The sequence below is a fragment of the Palaemon carinicauda genome, chromosome 21, assembly GCF_036898095.1.
Source record: "Palaemon carinicauda isolate YSFRI2023 chromosome 21, ASM3689809v2, whole genome shotgun sequence".
In the NCBI taxonomy this organism is placed as follows: domain Eukaryota; kingdom Metazoa; phylum Arthropoda; class Malacostraca; order Decapoda; family Palaemonidae; genus Palaemon; species Palaemon carinicauda.
The window spans coordinates 95,523,258-95,538,390 of record NC_090745.1 but is presented as its reverse complement, the minus strand read 5'-3'; the positions used below and the strand labels follow the sequence as shown (position 1 = coordinate 95,538,390).

General features: G+C 38.5%; 1 protein-coding gene across 1 annotated transcript in view; it reads left to right on the top strand.

The window, feature by feature from the left end:
* The first annotated feature begins 7,188 nt into the window (after window positions 1–7,188).
* Window positions 7,189–15,133, top strand: part of Caf1-105 (chromatin assembly factor 1, p105 subunit) — a 100,156-nt gene continuing 92,211 nt past the window's right edge. Inside the window, exon 1 of the mRNA XM_068345129.1 lies at window positions 7,189–7,288. The gene's annotated coding sequence lies outside the window, so the exon portion shown is untranslated. The remainder of the gene's footprint in view (window positions 7,289–15,133) is intronic.

The following is a 15,133-nucleotide window of genomic DNA, read 5'->3' as shown; positions in this document are numbered from 1 at the left end:
TAGATAGATAGCTCTAGGCATTATATATATATATATATATATATATATATATATATATATATATATATATATATATATATATATGTGTGTGTGTGTGTGTGTGTGTGTGTGTGTGTGTGTGTTTATATATATATCTATACAGAATATATATATAAGTAAATAGATAGATAGATAGCTCTAGGCATTGTTTGTGTATGCATATATTTTATATATATACATATATATATATATATATATATATATATATATATATATATATATATATATATATATATATATATATATATGTGTGTGTGTGTGTGTGTGTGTGTGTGTGTGTGTGTGTGTGTGTGTGTGTTTTGGAGCATAATCCATCTCTAAGGCAATTTTCATTAAATACTAAAGTACTTGTGGCACAAATTATTTCAAGGCAACATTTCTAGTTTTCTGTATCTTCTTTTTCTTCAAGAGTAGAGTTTTGAAGGAAAAACGGATTTTGTTACTGTGCTACTCCATTTATTCAACTCTATAGCCGACAGATGTTTCATCCAATAACTATTTGCTTCCACCAGAGCATCTCTACAAATTCTCAGACTAATTTACACTTTTGGATATTCATAATTGTAGGCGTGGCGAAGCCCCTCAATATATGCTACATTGGCCCGATTACGTCAGTACTCAAAAGACTTCAAGCAATAATGGTACTATATATCAGCATTTCGTTAATACACAGGACAAAATCCTACATTAAATTGCCTTCTCGGGGACACATGTCATTCAGGAGAAGGATGTCTACGGGAGGCTGGTGATTGCTTATGCAGTGGGCATCAGGATTCAGTTGTCTACGCTGAACATTCATGTTTCCCCAGACTATGTCCTTCCCCCCAGCAGGAGGACATTTCACAGTATGCTTTCAGAACTTATCCTAAAGCATTTAGACCTGATGCTGCGGGACTATGTTGGTTGCTTGCTTGATAGATCGTCTAGCCTTGTGCTAGACACGGGCTCTTGCGTGAATATCAAGATATTTCTCCACCGCAAGGTCTTCTGAAATCTAATTGGAATTTTGAAGCGTCATTGAAGATTCAGATAGTATTTTCCAAAAAGATTTGCGTGCAAAATATCTTCATATCTTCATGATTATTGTTTTTTAATGGTTTTTAGATTTCCTTTTAACTTTTCTTTTTGTAAGAATGCATTGCCATTGTATAAGGATGCTGATTTCTTTGTAGGTCGGCCTGGACATGCCCTGATAAAGGCCAATAGTGATGGGCTGGAAGAGATATCAGCTAGATTTAATAAATGCAGTGGCACAGTAACAAAGTCTGTCATTTCCTTCGAAAATCTATCCCAGAAGACTAGAAACGATACAGAAGACGAGAAAAGGTACAGAAGACGAGAAAAGATACAGAAGACTAAAAAAAAATGTTGCCTTGGAATAACTGATGTCTGATGCCACAATTGCTTTAACATTGCTTTAACTTATGAATTTTACTGCTTCTCGTCAATGTTTTTATTATGCTACTAGTCATCTAACCTTGTATATATATATATATATATATATATATATATATATATATATATATATATATATATATATATATATATATGTATGTATATATATACATATATGAATATATATACTGTATATATCTATATATATATATATATATATATATATATATATATATATATATATATATATATATATATATATATATATGTGTGTGTGTGTGTGTGTGAATATATATGTATATAATATATGAATATATATATATATATATATATATATATATATATATATATATATATATATATATATATATATATATATATATAATGTTAGATGAATAGTAGCATAATAAAAATATCGATGAGAAGCAGTAAAATTCATAAGTGTTGCCTTAGAATAGTTGATGTCACAGGTGTTCTAGCATTTAATGAAAATTGCCTATGAGAGAGAAAGAGAGAGAGAGAGAGAGAGAGAGAGAGAGAGAGAGAGAGAGAGAGAGAGAGAGAGAGAGAGAGAGAGAGAGAGAGAACATAGAAAGATTTTAAATTCCTCTTCTCTGGTAAGCCTACTTATTGACATTCGCTGTTTCCTATTATCTCAGTTTAGAAGACCAATAGATGCCATAGCAGCTTGTATCCATCAGAACTATTTATTTTAGTATTTTATTACTTCTTCAAATTTTTAAGTTTTTCTATTGTTTTTACCTATCATTTATTCTTTTTTTTTTACTCCTTACGGTTTTTGAGGTTTTGCAATATTTTTTGCATATTTTCTATTTCTTATCTTTTGTATTTTCTATTCCTTAGTCTTTGTATCCCAACGTAGACAATGAAACTTAATTTTCCTTACACAAATCAACTAACATTTTATTCTTCAAACTAAACTGAGAGGTTTACTTTCCATAAACTTAAACTAACATTAAGAACTTAAACCTAAACTAAAACCTGTTGCACTATATATATATATATATATATATATATATATATATATATATATATATATATATATATATATATATATATACATATATATGTATATATATATATATATATATATATATATATATATATATACATATAATACATACATATATATATATATATATATATATATATATATATATATATATATATATATGTGTGTGTGTGTGTGTGTGTGTGTGTGTGTGTGTGTATAATTTTTTTCTTGTGGCCTGCATCGTTTTTGTTTTCTATTTGATTTTGGAGGATCCTCACATTTTCGTAATTCTTCTAGATTTTCTATTTCGATTTTTTTATTTAATCATCTGCATTTTTATAGCTTATGAAATTTTAATTTACGTTTTCTATTTTGCTTCATTTTCCTATATTTTTTTATAATTTCTTTATATTTTCACATAACTAAGCACAAAGTTTTGTTCCACTATTCTAGTACAAGAAAATGTCAGAATTGTTCCTTCTGCGAAGTTCATATTTTCTAAACTATTCCTTCAGAAATACACAAAGTTGTAAATCTTATGAATATATCCATATATTGGACCATTTGTCCACCCGGTAAAGAAACAGTAAAAGCAAATCTTTATCAAGAACAAGTCAGACTTTTCCCTTTGCTAAGTCTATCATCTACTGTAAATTCTAAAATACTCCTTTTATTTAGATTTCTATAATATTAACATCAGCCAATAGTTCTGGAACTGTTTACTTGTGGTTAATAGTGGCATCGAGTATCACGCAATTTCATGATGGTCTGATAACACTAAGGGACTTTGGGAGCTGACTCCTTGTCCAAGAGAAAAGATCATGGCCATGGTCTAGGTATATCAACTGTGGTTCAGTCAACCATAAAAAACGAACTGTGAATAAAGGAATTTAGTCGTGTTCAGATAGATTTATTATGTTTTTTATTTGTTATTTATATGTTTCATCATTATCACGTTGTTTTTTGCTTTAATATGAACTTTTTATGTCTTTTATTATATAAGTAATGATCTATGTCTCATCTCTGTTGATTAAAAGAGTGTTGCAGGGGATTTCGTTGCTGCTGCTTTTGACGTTTGTTCTTTTGAAGGAATGTGTGTTTAGAAAGTGCGGATGTTCTTATACTTATATATATATATATATATATATATATATATATATATATATATATATATACATATATATATATATATATATATATATATATATATATATACACATATATATATATATATATATATATATATATATATATATATATATATATATATATATATATATATATATATATACAAATGCTTACGCTAGTAATTCATTTCGTTTATAATTTCAATCGTTATTGGACTCGTTTATATTTTAAAATTAACACAGTGTCTTTCATTCCTTTGTTTCCCCTTTATTTGAGTCTTGTTAATTTCATTTTGTGGAAAGTGACGTTGGTCTACTCCTACGAACTTAGTCTACTACGGTTCATTTCCCTTTGCCTACACATACGCCGAATAGTCTGACATATTCTTTACATATTCTTCTCTGACCTCATACACTTGACAATACTGAGATTACCAAAATAATCTTCTTCTCTCAAAGGGTTAACTGCTGCACTGTAATTGTTCAGTGACCACTTTCCTCTTGGTAAGGGTAGCAGAGACTCTTTAGCTATGGTAAGCAGCTCTTCTAAGAGAAGGGCATCCCAAGATCAAACCATTGTTCTCTACTTACTTTACTTTACTTTGATGGCTGCTTTTCCGGTCCCATACAGCAGGGGAACCCCACTCTCTACAGGACCTCCACTGTCGTTTTACCTTGTTCGTTCAGAGTATTTAACATTTCATATCACATATTGTTCATTTACTGTTAAATCGTCACTGTCAAAAGACTCATGAAATAAGAAAGTCTTCAGTTCCCCCTTGAAAGCCTTAATGTCTTCAATCATTCGAATATTTCGTGGGAGCTTATTATATAGGATAGTCTCGGGGCAGCATATTTAAAGGCTCTGGAGCCTAAAGTAGACATATATCTAGGTCCCAACAGTTTGAAGCCATCTGTAACTATTCTCTAGTCTTGGGTAGTGCCATAGTCTCTGCACCATGGCCTTCCACTGTCTTGGGTTAGAGTTCTCTTGCTTGAAGGTACACTCGGGCACACTATTCTATCTCATTTCTCTTCCTCTTGTTTTGTTAATGTTTTAAGTTTATATATGAAATATTTATTTTAATGTTGTTACTGTTCCTAAAAAATATAATTTTTCCTTGTTTCACTCCCTCACTGGGCTATTTTCCCTGCTGGAGACCCTGGGCTTATAGCATCCTGCTTTTCCAACTAGGGCTGTAGCTTAGCAAGTAATGATAATAATAACAATAATTAGGCATTGGGTAAAAAATGTGTTTGTGGTAGCTTTAACCCTGCTGGTTACTGCCAATTTCCATAAAGGTTTTGAACCTCTTTTGGCAAAATATCTAAATAGGTATGCTGAAGGTAATAAACTGTTCTCAAGTTTGTAATTTGACTTTCGTAAAGGCCTTGGATCATGTTATCCCTTTCTTATAACTTCCAATGCTGTACAGAAATTACTTACTTGTGGTCAGGAAGTTCGTATGATAGGCCTTGATTTTAGTGCAGTCTTTGGCCTTGTTAATCGTGAGCCCTTGTTTTAAAACTCAAACAGTTGGAAGTATATTTGTCTTTTCTTAGCATCATTATCAAATTTTGAGTAATAGATTACAGAGTCATTTTTTATGGACACCATAGTGAGTATGTAAGAATGTGATATCTGGTGTTCATTAGAGCAGTGTTCTTGACCCTTTATCTTTCATACTATATACAAATGACACGTTGTTTGGCCTAGAAAACAAGCTTGTTGCATATGCGGATGATGCTACTCTCTTTGCGTCAAATCCCTCTCCTAAATGTAGATCTGGGATTGCTGAATCCCTTAATAGAGATCTAACTAAAATTAGTGCATTGTGCAAATTATGGGGCATGAAGTTAAACCATAGCAAAACTCTAAATATGATTGTAAGTAGGTCGAGGATAGTGGCTCCTCAATATTCAGATTTCAGCATTGACAATTTGTCTTTAGCTCTTTATGAATCTTTTATATTTTTGGTGTGATTCTTGATAGCAAGTTTACTTCTGAGAAACACAGGTCTCTCTTCTACTACTTCAATTGCAAAAAAAAAAAAAAAAAAAAAAAATTATTAATCTTTTAATATTTCCGATGATCAATCTATTCTGAATAAGTGTTTTAATGCTTTCATTCTGGTTTGTTTCGAGTATTGTTCTCCTGTCTGGTCTTCAGCTGCTGAAACACATCTTAATTTGTTGGACAGGAACTTAGGGTCTATTAAAATTCTCATTTCTGATCTAGATATAAACCTCTGTCATCGTCGTTCAGTTAGTTCGTTATGCATTTTGTATACAGTTTTTCACGATTCTAACCAACCTTTACTTTACTCTAAGGGCTGCTTTTCTGGTCCTATACAGCAGGGGAACTCTACTCTTTACAGGACCTTTACATTCATTTCATTATATGTATTCCAAGTATTTCACGCTGCATATTGCTCGTTTGCTGTTATTTAGATCTTCCCAAACAACTTCTTGTACGTAATGCTAGGTATGCAGTTAGTTTTAATAGCCATGTCCCCTCCATCATAGGCTCAACACTACGCAGTATTCTAAAAGTTTTATTCCAGTTGTGACCAAGTTGTGGAATCTGCGGAACTTCAAAAGTTCAAAGTTGCATTGAAAGTTTTTTTATTTTGAACAAGCTGACATAAGTCCCTTTTTATAGTTTATAAATGAATGGTCTATTTAAATGTTATTACTGTTTTTAAGATATTTCATTTTTAATTATTTCTCTCGCGGTTTATTTCCACATTTTCTTTCCTTAATGGGTTATTTTTCTCTTTTGGAGCCCTTGGCCTTATATCATCCTGCTTTTCCAGCTAATAATAATAATAATAATAATAATAATAATAATAATAATAATAATAATAATAATAATAATAATAATAATATACGATACACTTATAATTAAAACCATCTACCCTTTTCACACCACATCCATTGATAAACATATTTCGCTTTATTTAATAAGCATTATGAAGACTTATAAAAGATGTGACTTTTCGCTGTTTTATATATTCATATCACCGTCTTCTTAGTCATTTGTGGCTTCACATTACTTCTCAGTAAGGGAAGTTCAGACGAATCAGTCCCTGGGAGGTCGTACGATGACTTATGTGAATACAGCTACTTTTCTTTGTATTTGGCAATATAAAGCAATTCAAATACTTTAAAAAGGACAATTCGTTAAAAAAAGAATATATCTATCTTTGTGCCATAGTTATTGTATAACATGAAAATACTGATTCCATACAAGGCAAAAAGAAAAAAACACTGCCTTGCATTGAGCTTTTACAAATATACAATACAACAGATCAAATACGCAATGCCTTGGTTTTTTAAACAATGTAGTATTTCATGTTGAATTATTTAACTGATTCAGCATTCTATATGTATGTAAAAGAAATAAAGCAGAATATGATTTAGGATACGAAGTACAGGTATATAACAACACATAGTACGAGATCTATTGGCAACTCGTTAAAACGTAAAATTATGTCTTGATTCCTGTATTAAGACCATTAGATCATTCAAAATTAATATTGTAAAGTTATTGATAAGGAAGTAGACAAAATCTTAATTTGTAGTTCTAAATAACGTTGATTTTACATTCTGAAAAAAGAACCAACGTCCGAACCCAAACTAAAAAAAGAAGTAAATAAATTAGAGGAGAGCGCGGGAATTCGGGATTTTGTCAACAGTATTTGATTGTCAGGTATTTTCGTTGTTTAAAGTTTGTCAAGGTGTAATGATAGTGTTATTTGTTATTTAGACTAATAATGAAGTTGAGGTTGATTTGTACGTATCATAGCTCAGTGTTATTTACCCATATTTATATTGAATTGATCCTTTCACAAAGGAAAGCACCACCTCCCAGCTATGTCTAATCAGTTTATTTTATTGTATATGTGTATGTATGTATAAATGTGTGTATATATATATATATATATATATATATATATATATATATATATATATATATATATATATATATATATGTATATGTATGTTACATGGCACTAATATTACGTTGGGCCAAACCGGGACCCACTAAAGGGGTAATGATGGTTCCGTGTCTGTTGTTGACTCAAATATATCATGTTACAATTAAAGCCGTACATGCTAAAATATATGTAATATTCAGGTATTTATTGAATAATTTGGATTTTGTTATGTAGGCAATATTTAACAAGTTTTGGGTGTGCCCTATGTGGAAACCCAGGATTTTGACTGGAGAAAACAATACGAATTGTCCGAATTAAGGGTGTGCATCTGCCTGACCTTACTATATTCAAGATGCCAGGATCTGGTCATATTTAATGGACTCCTATGATATAAGCAAAGAGTTACTGAGATGGCAAAACCCCATGTAAACCTGTATATGTTAACTTGCTCCGGATATACGATATGATGGGTTCTTAAAACATTACGACACTTAGAAATAATTTTCTTATATGCAACTTGGGAGCCTTTGTAGTTTGTTGGGACGGTCCAGGTGTATCTATAGGGAGCCTTTGTAGGGTGACGGTCAGATCCCGTAGAAAACGGGAATATTCTGAACTGGCCGTTGTTCTAATATCGATTTTGGCGGGAGAAGCTAACTTAAAAAACCCACCTAACCTATGCTAAAAGCCGTATCCTTATCCCACACCCCCCCCCTTCACAACAGTTTCCTTACCTACGAGTACGACAGGAGAAGCTAACTTAAAAAACCCACCTAATCAATGCTAAAAGCTGTGTCCTTACCCAGGGGGCTGCGCCCTTACGGACCCCCCCTTACACAACATATTTAAGATCCGTAGACCATTTCCAAACGTTTTTAATCTATACAAGATAACAGTCGGAGCGATAATAAGCAAATTAGGACGCTTGGCCGTAGCGCTACAAACTACCCATTTATAGGTATTTAGAACTGTTCGGATGTTAATAATTTTTGGAGGACCAAAATTTTTAGATTTTCAATATTAAACTTACCCGATAATCATGTAGCTGTCAACTCTGTTGCCCGACAGAATTCTATGGAGGGATACGCCAGCTATCACAATACTAGAAGGGGGTGTTCTTACCAGCGCCACCTGTGGCCAGGTACTCAAGTACTTCTTGTTGACACCTCCTCAATTATTCCTCTGTCGTGCTTCTGACAAGACGTTCTGGGATACGCTTATGTTCTTGGAGTATTTTCACGACTTTGGTGAAGTATTTCTCTTTGATTTCGGCTGTCGCTTTACTGGAAACTTCTATTTTAGCTTAGTTAGCTTTTGGAATTAATTGATTATTTTTGGTGACGAAGAGAGTATGAACTCTCGTTCACCTTTCAATGGCCGACCCTTCCCTTAGACGGAAGTGTTGGTGTCTAAGAGAGTATAGACTCTCTTTCTTAATTTTGCTTAACAAAAGTTATAGATTTATTTTATATCTCTCCGCCTCTTATAGGCCTCTTCGATTAACTTCCTTTTATTATAAACTTATTAAAATTAATTTTTATATTTGTTTATATTCGACCTTCCTAATAGTAGGCGGTCTTTTCTTGGTACCGAAGTTAATTATCGTGAGCCCGTCATTTCGGTTTTACCTGTTAACATATTATGCTATTTTAAGGTCTTTGAAAGAATTTCTTTGATAGTCTCGTACTTTTTCAAAGTTGAACTAACGTTTTGTTTGTCTCGGCAGTTGTTGACGTTCAGAACGTTTCAACTTGCACTCTATCGTTACGATAGAGAAAGAATGTTCACGGTTTCACATTGCAGTAAGAGTAACCGTGTCTAGCGTTTTGTTCATTCTTTCTTAACTTAATGGTTTTGATCCTAATAAGGAACTTTTCTTTTTGGGAAATATTTCAGTTTTTTCCTTTAACAATAATATGTTTTAACGATATATATGATTGGGCTCTTCTCTCAGGTTCTAAGTCAAGAGAGAGAGAGAGAGAGAGATAGAGACGGAGGGAGAAAGAGGATAAACGTTTCCCTCAAGCCTGCCAGGCGTACGAGTAACGTCGTTATCGTTTTGCTCTTATCCCTAGTCTCTTTAGGGGAAGAAACTAAACGTTTCTAGAGTGATCTAGTGTTTAGTCTCTTTCCAGCCACTGAATTTTCTTTCATTAGATTTTTCTGTTACATTGTAATTCTGTTTTCGCAATTACTAACTTTTGAGAAGGATAGAATTGCGTGTTTCAGGTACAAACCACTTAAAGTTTCGAGTTCAGTGAAATAAGTGCAAACAGAAATCAAAGTGATAAGTGATTAGCGCAAAGTATGTCAGTGTTATGCGTGAGGGTACTTTTGTGCGCGCCAGTCGTCCTCCCAGTCCGGGACCTCTTGCAAGCTCCCAAGCCCAGGGGAGAAGCAATGTCGAAGGGCATAAGGGTTCGGCAGGCCTTGATCGGCGCACAGAAGTATCCTCGGTGGTTGTGGGCGTGTCTTACCGAGACCGTCACTCCCACCCGCAGACGATTGAGCCCTTATTTTGCTCGTCTGCAGAAGAGATTTAGAGGAGAAAATAAAGGCAGAGTTACGCTGGTCTCAGGTCTCAAGACCTCTTAAACGTAAAGTCCAGACCTATGCCAGACGTACGAAGTAAAGTTCAACAACCCGGATGCAGTCATTGGGTTAGCTCTGACTCTCCTCAGTCATCAGTTTGTCGGGCTGAGAGTGCGCCTACACTCCCCCCCCCCTATGCTCGCTCCGCCTGATCGCAGTACCACCTGCCAGGCGTACGATGTTGTGGACTCTACTACAGTCCATGCAAGCACAGCTTTCGGACCTGATGCGTGAGTGTCGTGCTGAGAGTGTTGCACCTCCTCCTCCTCCTGCACCGGTGGTGCACCAACCGCCTGCACCCGTTCAGCCTGTGCTGCACCCGCCTGCACCGGTGGTGCACCAACCGGCTGCACCCGTTCAGCCTGTGCTGCACCCGCCTGCACTCGCTGCACCCAGTCGCAACACCATCTGCCAGGCGTACGATGTTGTGGACTCTTCTACAGTCCATGCAAGCACAGCTTTCGGACCTGTTGCGTGAGTGTCGGGCTGAGAGTGTTGCACCTCCACCTGCACCCTTTCAGCCTGTGCTCAACCCGCCTGCACTCGCTGCACCCAGTCGCAGCACCATCTGCCAGGCGTACGATGTTGTGGACTCTACTACAGTCCATGCAAGCACAGCTTTCGGACCTGTTGTGTGAGTGTCGGGCTGAGAGTGTTGCACCTCCCCTGCACCCGTTCAGCCTGTGCTCAACCCGCCTGCACTCGCTGCACCCAGTCGCAGCACCATCTGCCAGGCGTACGATGTTGAACCTCTTTCTGTGTTCGCTGTTCCCAGTGTTGTTCAGCCTCAGCCTTCTTTAAGGCAACCTTCGGTTTGGGATCAGGAGGATTACCCCACTCTTCCTCCTCCTCCCCTGGCTGCTCCACCGGTGGTGCAACTCTCGGTGGAGGTACAACCTCTTCCACCTGTGAGTCAGTCTCCTCAGCTGCTGCACCGAGCTCAACCCGTGCACCCTGATCCTGCGCCTCAGACACCTCTGCTTGCGGGAACTTTACCTTGTTCTGCGCAACCTCGGTCTCTTCACGCTCCACTCATACCACAGGAACAGGAACTTTCTGCACCTTCCACTGTTGTTGTTCCAGCTCGTTCTGACTCTGCTGTTCAGCATACCTTACCTCCATTTTCAAACCATGGCAAAAATATGAATCATGAGTTATGAATGTAAGGTAAACATTATGTTGATTTTTAAACCCCATGCAAGCATGCATAAAGCACTCTAGCACTGGTCATGGAATTTCTGAGAAATGTTAAACGCCATGCACACGCTCTGCTTTCCTTACAGCAGGCTCTGCTTACAGCAGGCTCTGCTTACTACATGCTCAGCATTCAGCATGCTCTGCATTCAGCATGCTCTGCATACAACATGCTCTGCATACAGCATGCTCTGCATTCAGCATGCTCTGCATACAACATGCTCTACATACAGCATGCTCTGCATACAGCATACTCTGCATTCATCATGCTCTGCATACCTTACCGCATGCTTCTCAACATATCTTGGGTTGTTGCCAACTCACTAGACTGTCAAGCAGTTTCATAACGTTGCCTTCTAGTCTGCTGCTTTTGCACCAGTGAACCCTCACTCAGAGAACTTAGCTTTTCTAGGATAAGGTCCCTGTAGATGAGAAAGTTCTTTTCTCCCTCCTTCTGATATTCCCTTGAGGACTCTGTCATTTGGAGGGAGCCTTTAGCTGCATAACCTCTTATGGACTTTTATTTAAGCATAACATGCTTACAGGGAAGGTAATGGTTCCACTTCAGCCGCTAATCCCGTCTGTTACCACACCTGCTCCCATAGACCTTGAGCTGTGTTGCATGACATGCAGTCCAAGCTTAGTCCTTGTTAGAGGATTTTTGTTTACGGAGTCAATGTGTCACGGGGAAGACGTTCAACAACCAACAGAAGGGACTTGTTGTGACGCAGTGCGGCAACCTCAGCAACCCGTTAAGGAGTTGTCTGTACGACCCAGATAGTCTAGACAGATTCGGGTTGTCACTGTACTTCCTCGCTTGCCCATGATTGTCAGTTTACAGACTGTGCAGCAGTATCATGATCTTGTGTCCGGCTCCGTCAGACGACTGGCTTTTAAGAGCTCCCACAAGTCGTCGCTGTCTGGAGATTTTCAAATGGACTATGGATCTGACCAAGGAACTGGGCCTCCTGGTCAATTTTGAGGAGTCTCAGCTCGTTCCATCCCAGACCATTGTTTCCTTGGGTATGGATCTTCAGAGTCGAGCTTTTCGGACTTGTCCGTCGGCCCCAAGGATCTTCCAAGCCCTAGAATGCATCCAGAGCATGCTGAGAAGGAACCGATGCTTAGTCAGGCAGGGGATGAGTCTAACAGGGACACTTTCATCGCTGGCCCTGTTCATCGAGTTAGGGAGACTCCACCTCCGCCCCCTTCAGTATCATCTAGCTGCTCACTGGATAAAGGACATGACGCTAGAGACGGGCTCAGTTCCTGTTTCCGAAGAGATGAGGTCTACTCTAACGTGGTGGAAGAACAGCATTCTTCTCAAGGAAGGTCTACCTTTGGCTGTTCAGACCCCCGACCACCGTCTCTTCTCGGACGCATCGGACACGGGCTGGGGTGCGACACTGGACGGACAGGAATGCTCGGGAACATGGAATCAGGAGCAAAGGACACTTCACATCTATTGCAAGGAGTTGTTGGCAGTTCATCTGGCCTTGATAAACTTCAAGTCCCTCCAGCTTAACAAGGTGGTGGAGGTGAACTCCGACTACACCACAGCCTTGGCTTACATCTCCAAGCAGAGAGGGACTCATTCGAGGAAGTTGTTCAAGATCGCAAGGGACCTCCTCATTTGGTCAAAGATCGAAAGCTCACGCTGGTAACGAGGCTCATTCAGGGCGATATGAATGTCATGGCAGATCGCCTCAGCCGTAAGGGTCAGGTCTTCCCCACAGAGTGGACCCTTCACAAGAATGTTTGCAGCAGACTTTGGGCCCTGTGGGGTCTGCCAACCATAGTTCTATTCGCTACCTCGATGACCAAGAAGCTCCTCTTGTATTGTTCTCCGATTCCAGACCCAGCAGCAGTTCGCGTGGATGCCTTTCTGCTGGATTGGTCCCATCTCAACCTGTATGCATTCCCGCCGTTCAAGATTGTCAACAGGGTACTTCAGAAGTTCGCCTCTCACAAAGGGACACGGTTGACGTTGGTTGCTCCCCTCTGACCCGCGAGAGAAGGGTTCACCGAGGTACTGCAATGGCTGGTCGACGTTTCCCAGGACTCTTCCTCCTAGAGTGGACCTTCTGCGTCAACCTCACGTAAAGAAGGTACACCCAAACCTCCACGCTCTTCGTCTGACTGCCTTCAGACTATCGAAAGTCTCTCAAGAACTAGAGGCTTTTCGAAGGAGGCAGCCAGAACGATTGCCAGAGCAAGGACGACATCCACTCTCAGAGTCTATCAGTCTTAATGGGAAGTCTTCCGAAGCTGGTGCAAGGCCAATGCAGTTTTCCTCAACCAGTACCACTGTAACCCAGATTGCTGACTTCCTGTTACATCTAAGGAACGTAAAATCCCTATCAGCTCCTACGATCAAGGGTTACAGAAGTATGTTGGCAGCGGTTTTCCGCCACAGAGGCTTGGATCTTTCCTCCAACAAAGATCTACAGGACCTCCTTAGGTCTTTTGAGACCTCAAAGGAACGTCGGTTGTCCACTCCAGGCTGGAATCTAGACGTGGTCCTAAGGTTCCTAATGTCATCAGGATTTGAACCGTTCCAATCAGCCTCTTTTAAGGACCTCACATTAGAAACTCTTTTCCTCGTGTGCTTAGCAACAGGTAAAAGAGTAAGTGAGATCCACGCCTTCAGCAGGAACATAGGTTTCACATCTGAAACGGCTACATGTTCCTTGCGGCTCGGTTTTTTTTGGCTAAAACGAGCTTCCTTCCCGTCCTTGCCCTAAGTCGTTCGAGATCCCAAGCCTGTCCAACATGGTGGGGAACGAACTAGAGAGAGTACTTTGCCCTGTTAGAGCTCTTAAGTACTATTTAAGAAGGTCAAAACCATTACGAGGACAATCAGAAGCCTTATGGTGTGCTATCAAGAAGCCTTCTCTACCAATGTCTAAGAACTCAGTTTCTTACTACATCAGGCTTCTGATTAGAGAAGCAAATTCTCATCCGAAGGAAGAAGACCTTGCTTTGCTGAAGGTAAGGACACATGAAGTGAGAGCTGTGGCTACTTCAGTGGCCTTCAAACAGAACCGTTCTCTGCAGAGTGTTATGGATGCAACCTATTGGAGAAGCAAGTCAGTGTTCGCATCATTCTATCTCAAAGATGTCCAGTCTCTTTACGAGTACTGCTACACCCTGGGTCCATTCGTAGCAACGAATGCAGTAGTAGGCGAGGGCTCAGCCACTACATTCCCATAATTCCATAACTTTTTAACCTTTCTCTTGAATACTTTTTATGGGTTGTTCGGTCGGCTAAGAAGCCTTCCACATCCTTGTTGATTTGGCGGGTGGTCAATTCTTTCTTGAGAAGCGCCGAGGTTAAAGGTTGTGATGAGGTCCTTTAGTATGGGTTGCAGCCCTGTATACTTTAGCACCTTTGGGTTGATTCAGCCTCCAAGAGGAACGCTGCGCTCAGTAAGGAAGACGAACTTAAAAAAGAGACAGAGTAACGGTTCAATTCGACTTCCTTACCAGGTACTTATTATTTCATTGTTATTTGAGATAACTGTTATATGAAATATGGGATACTTAGCTATCCTTTAATCTTGTACACTGGTTTTCACCCACCCCCCTGGGTGTGAATCAGCTACATGATTATCGGGTAAGTTTAATATTGAAAAATGTTATTTTCATTAGTAAAATAAATTTTTGAATATACTTACCCGATAATCATGATTTAATTGACCCTCCCTTCCTCCCCATAGAGAACCAGTGGGACCGAGGAATAATTGAGGAGGTGTCAACAAGAAGTACTTGAGTACCTGGCCACAGGTGGCGCTGGTAAGAACACCCCCTTCTAGTATTGTGATAGCTGG